Source organism: Hyaena hyaena, unplaced genomic scaffold (assembly GCF_003009895.1).
Source record: "Hyaena hyaena isolate Hyena2069 unplaced genomic scaffold, ASM300989v1 scaffold_1324, whole genome shotgun sequence".
Classification (NCBI taxonomy): Eukaryota; Metazoa; Chordata; class Mammalia; order Carnivora; family Hyaenidae; genus Hyaena; species Hyaena hyaena.
The window spans coordinates 266,398-272,541 of record NW_024081954.1 but is presented as its reverse complement, the minus strand read 5'-3'; the positions used below and the strand labels follow the sequence as shown (position 1 = coordinate 272,541).

The 6,144-nt window shown below is 40.8% G+C and overlaps 1 non-coding gene across 1 annotated transcript; it reads right to left on the bottom strand.

Annotated features, from left to right (window-relative positions):
- Nucleotides 1–244: 244 nt before the first annotated feature.
- On the bottom strand, nt 245–329 carry TRNAE-UUC. The gene has a single exon. It is a non-coding gene; the product is annotated as a tRNA-Glu (tRNA).
- Nucleotides 330–6,144: the final 5,815 nt, after the last annotated feature.

Genomic DNA, 6,144 nt, shown 5'->3' with positions numbered 1-6,144 from the left:
CAAGCCCCATGCTTGGGATTCTCTCTCTCCTTCTCCTTCTGCCTTTTCCCTGCTCACGCTCACACACTCTCTCTCTCTTTCTCAAAAATAAACAAACATTCTAAACAAGTAAAAAATAATATTATTATTATTATTTTTTTTAATTTATTTCTAGGAGAGAGAGAGACAGCATGAGCAGGGGAGGGTCAGAGAGAGAGGGAGTCACAGACTGAAACAGGCTCCAGGCTCTGAGCTGTCAGCAGAGAGCCTGACGCGGGGCTCGAACCCACGAACCGCGAGATCACGACCCAAGTGAAAGTCGGACGCTTTACCAACTAAGCCACCCAGGCGCCCCTAAAAAATAATATTATTAAAATAAAATACATTGTACTAAATTATGTGCTACCTGTTTATTTTTATGTCACTACTTTTCTTGGTGCATTCTTTTACTATTTTTTGCCTCCATCTTTTTCCCGACATTTTTGATTTTCTACCTGGTACCCATCTCTCTCTTACAGAAAAAATACAAAAACATTGAAATTCTTCAAAAGTTCAACACTTCATTACTTGGAGTTTTGGGGATTTTGGCATGTATACATACACACACATAATACACATTTATATGCACACATATGGCATTTGGCATATATATACATACATAAATATACATATATGCACACACACACACACATATACATCTTTAATGAAATCATGAATACTTAAATATGACTCTCACTCAATAGAGTGGCTTTCCTGGGCCAGGTATCTTCTAGATGTGTTCATGTTGACTATTAGCATTTCATTCAGGAAAAGCTTTCTTTGGGAGCACCTGGGTGGCTCAGTTGGTTAAGCGTCTGACTCGGGATTCTGCTAGGTCATGATCTCACAGTCCTTGAGTGCAAGCTCTTTCGACAGGCTCTGCACTGACAACGTGAAGCCTGCTTGGGATTCTCTCTATCTCTCCTTCTCTCTCTGTCCCTCCCCCACTCATGCTACCTCTGTCTCTCTTGAAATAAATACATAAAATTTTTTAAAAGGAAAGAAAAGAAAAACTTTCTTTGGTGGATATGTTACTACTTTGATTGTATCAATGGTTTCAACATGTGTACTATCTGTCCAAAGTCACCCAACTGGATACATTTAAAATGTACAGATTTTTGGGGTAGCTCAGTCATTAAGCATATGACTCGGCTTTGGATCAGGTCATGATCTTGTGGTTTCTTGGGTTCAAGTCCCGCCTCCGGCGCTGCACTGGCAGCATGGAGCCTGCTTGCGATTCTCTTTCTCCCTCTCTCTTCATCCCTCCCCCACTTGCACAGTCTCTCTCTCTCTCTCTCTCAAAATAAATAAACTTGAAATAATGTACACTTTTGGGACGCCTGGGTGGCTCAGTTGGTTGAGCCTCTGACTTCGGCTCAGGTCATGATCTCATGGTTGGTGGGTTCGAGCCCCGCGTCGGGGTCTGTGCTGACAGCTCAGAGCCTGGAACCTGGTCAGGATTCTGTGTCTCCCTCTCTCTCTGCCCTTCCACCTCTCATGCTCTGTCTCTCTCTGTCCTTCAAAAATAAACATTAAAATCTTTTTTAGATGTACAATTTTTAATATTATCAATTATACCTTAATAAAGCTGTTTAAAAATCAAAGCAAAAACCCTTCTTTATGTAAAGAAGAATGGACTGCAGTGTGCTGGAGAGACAGTGAGTATAATATAACTTAATAAATCAATCAACAACAGGACCAGATACTATCTCCATGAAAGTTAAAAACCTGGTAGATCTTCCTTGTCACACATTTCCTTTTGCCAACGGAAATGTCTTATTTATTTATTTATTTATTTATTTATTTATTTATTTATTTATTTTATTGTTTAGGACATCACAGAATTATCACAAAGCTGGTTGGTCCTGTTCAGACCCCCAAGCAAGAGGCCACAGGGATCTGAAGGTCATACAGGAGCCACCTCATGGGGTTTGGCTGGGAAGCCTTTCCCAATCTCATCTGATGAGCGCACTTCTTAAAGTTAAACGGAAGCCTTCAAGGAGCGATGCCACCTTAGCACCTCTGAAAACTTGGTACCCTTGGAGGCTACACAAAAAAGATTTGCTGCCAAATTATTCCCTAAATGGTAGTATTTACTTCACTGCTTACATACAATTGCGTGAGATAAACTATTTACATAAAACATAAGTACACGCAATATAATACAATTTATAATGCACGTAATTAGGATTCTCTTATTTTTGTTCAGGAAAATATTGGCAGAAAGAGACAGCAGGAAGAATTTGAGAATTGTTAGCAGTGCTCTGGATCATCCGTTTTGTTTTGTTTGTTTTGTTTTGTTTGTTTTGAAGATGAATCAGTTTGGGTTCTAGAAATTGGCAGTTCCCTAAGAGCAGCGAGTGAGCACATTTTCACTTTTGTAATAATAGATAATTTTATTTTATCAACATGTTTTCCTCAGAGTTGGGGCTTGGAATGTCTGCGAGTGGTTTCTGGAGACGGTCTGAGTAGCTCCCCACCTTCTCTGAACCTTCCAGAACTGATCCAATGCAGCAGACAAGGAGCTCTCGGCACAACTGTCTTTGAAAATGATGCCTCTGACCAATGTCATTAAACAACATTTTTAGATGTACAACCGGACAGGTCCCAAAGGGGTATTTAAGACCAGCGAGTTAAATTGTAAATTTGTATTGCTTGTGTCTCACGACAAGATTTCACATGACCACAATAATTAAAATCATCGAGACCACACAAATGTATGGTGCGTCCAATGAGCCAGTGAAGAAATACCCAGCAAACCATGAGCACTCCAACAGGACAACTGAAATTATATTTTCTCATGCAAATGAAGGGGGAGATGCTATTTCATTGTATAAAGGCTCCATTGTAACGAATGACTTTTGAGAGGAGTGAGCTCAGGAACTTCCTACAGTTTTACCAAGGTTCGAAGTTGACTTTCAAGAATGTCCATTGACAAAATAAAACAATTCAAATAGGTTTATTTTGTGTCACATAATACCCCACACGACTTAACACAGAATGAGGCACTTAACATTTCATAATGCATCTAGAAGTCACGTCAAATGGCATCGCAAAAATTTGTTGCCATGCACTTCATAAAATCCTACACTGGACCAAGGTTATGCATTTTCTCTGCAGATGATGTTGTTTTGGTGGTGAATCTAGAGACTCAAACTGGAGGTTCATGGTGCACGTCCTTTCCGAGTGCAGAAGTCTGAGTCTGATGCTGCTTAACAGTCACAGTATAGGGCAAACTTTGTCAACTTTATCAGAAAAACATTAGCTTTCTCAGCCGAAGCGAAGGATGACACCTTTTGCAAACCCGTGGAACAGTTTGAAATTTCCTTTTAAAAAAATCAGGTGACATTCTAGGTAGTTCTTATGTGACCAGACACCATATCTGTGACAGCTGTCAGCAGCCAATGTCTCATTCCCCTGTACCTATGGGCTTTCCTGAAGAAGAAGAAGAAGAAGAAGAAGAAGAAGAAGAAGAAGAAGAAGAAGAAGAAGAAGAAGAAGAAGAAGGAGGAGGAGAAATCTTCTAATTTCTCTAGGCATTACATAACCATTCCTGTTACAGAATAAACACTACAGTGGTATGAGTTTGTTTGTTTGTTTGTTTTGTGAAGATGTAAAATTTAGAATGGGGTCAGATTCTAGAAGGCTGACACTGGGTTAACTTAAATTCTTAATTGCCTTCTTTCTAACCCACATCCCCAGTGGATCCCAACAACGTTTGTATCGGTTGTTGTCTGTTTCTGAGTTCAGAGTAATTTTCTCTCTTTTTTTTTAGTTTATTTATTTTGAGAGAGAAAAAGAGAATGAGCAGGGGAGAGGCAGAGAGAGATGAAGGGAGAGAGAACCCCAAGCAGGCTCCACACCTTCAGCATGGAGCCCAACATGGGTCTCAAAAGCACAAATCATGAGTTCATGACCTGAGCCAAAACCAAGGAGCCGGGCCCTTAACCAACTGAGCCACCTAGGTGCCCCAAAGGGTAATTTTCTTTAAAGTATATCCAGTCAATCCTCTGCTTCTAATTGGAGCCAATAATAGCTACCTGTAATGATTAATCATCATCTTAAACAAGGCACTGGCAACTTTTTATAGTAAATTAGACTACCTACATTAGGGAAGCTAACATGATAGAGGATGGCTTGGATTTTCCAGAATCCAGATCTCCCTCTTGGCCTGTGAGTCGTTAACATTCTGCCATTGCAAGTTTTTCTTGTTGTGGAGGATTAAATTACTAGCAGTTGAGAAAGAAAGGGAGCACATTTGAACTCCTGGCCTCTGATGACTGATTAAATTAGGAGACGAGGATCATAGCCGGTTGGCCAACCCACTGTTGAGTTAAGACATCTTCTACCGCTAGCAACGTATAATGAATGTGACACTACTTTTCTCCTTCCTGGTCTGAAAGTGTGCTTGATGGGCCAGCTTTATCTTGTCACCACAATAAAATAGGTTTATCTGAATTAGATCTGATATCAACTTTTATCATGGGTAATAAGCTAGATTTTTTTTTCCAATGGCAGAGCTAATATGATCTTTAGAAAGGACTATATGAAGTGACTTTTGCTAGGAATGGTACAATTGGTATCAAACTCTGATTAGGTTTTTATGATGCTGTAAGTCACTTTGCAGGGTGAACTGTATTTTCAAGGAACAGGTCTTCATTCCTGATGTTTCTAATACCATAGACTGATCACAGACTATATGAAAATTGAATAAAATCTTATTCCATCTACAAAAAGAAATATATAATTCATCTTTAATATAAGTTCATTTTTTTAAAAAAAAAAAGGTAGGAATACAATCATTTTAAAAATCACTGTCAGAACTTCAGCATGCGATTCAGAGAGGCAATCAAGCAGGGATAATACATCTCATTCATTGTTTTTCAGTATCCAAAAGAGAAAAGAAGGAAAGATTAGAGCAATATATTTTCTTTGGTTTTGTAGTTTTGAAGCAAATAACCTGAATGCCTTGGTCCAGTATTTATTGAGTTACAAAACATCCTTAAATCAATTATAAATCAATTACTATTAGTGCTCTCAATAGGAGAAAACAGCAGAAATAAATTCCAAAATGGTACCCAGTCTGCAAATATTTTATCCTACGTGGTGATGTGTTGTGCAAATTTGGTATTCCTGTTGGTGCACTTTTCAGGTCAAAATAAATATTACTTTATGTTCTCAAGCTTCACAACCATTGATCAGAGAAGCAGGGGAGTCAGAAAGGCTTTCTGGTGTCTGCCTTGGATAATCCATTGTTGAATAATCAAATATTGGCCAAGTCGCGTCAATGGAAATCACCAAACACACCACGAATAAATGAGTATATTTATTGGTCATGACGAACGCAATCATCTTAAAAAGAATAGTAAAGCATTTGCAAATGTGTCGATTTAAGTATGTCATTTGAATACTCTACTTACATAGAAACTGATTATTGGAGCTAAGAGACTAGAGCCTGAGGCCCCACACATGGAGAACAGCTGCTTGGAAGCAAATGGAGCTCATTGTATCCATTCATGGTACCTACTCTCTGGCTGTTTTGTACCCCAGAGCCGTCTTTTGAGGTAGAAATTTGAATTCACATATAATGGAGATACTTCAAAATGCATGCATTTAAAAAACAAAAAACCCCCCAAAGGAGTGTAAAAGACATCTTGGGGCCAAAGTCTATGTCTTTTGGCAAACTCTGTGCTGAAGATGCTTGGACTGTGCGGGGGAAATGTTCACAATTATTCTGAAAGCAAGGAAAATGTTATCCAGCGGCATCAGCATGCTGGTGAATTCACGCACGATCAAGGCTGCACTTCCGGGGTGCACCGAACAAGCACTGAGACAAAATGACTGGCTGAGCGCAGACTCCCTACGTCCTTCAAAAGAGCCTCTGCTCTTCAGTTGCAGGCGCGTGCACCCCGGTAGGTGGCTCTGGGGACCCGGCGCCCCGGGGAAACGCTCCCCCTCGTGCGCTGGGGGCCCCGCGGCGTCGCCCTTGTGCGGACGGATACGGACACAGGGCGCCCCCGCCGGAAGCCCCGCTGTCTGCACGGTGGGTCCCCGAAGGGTCCCCGCCTCAGACCCCCAGGACCGCGCGGGTCCGGGCTCCCCACCTTCTCACGGCCCCTACCTTCC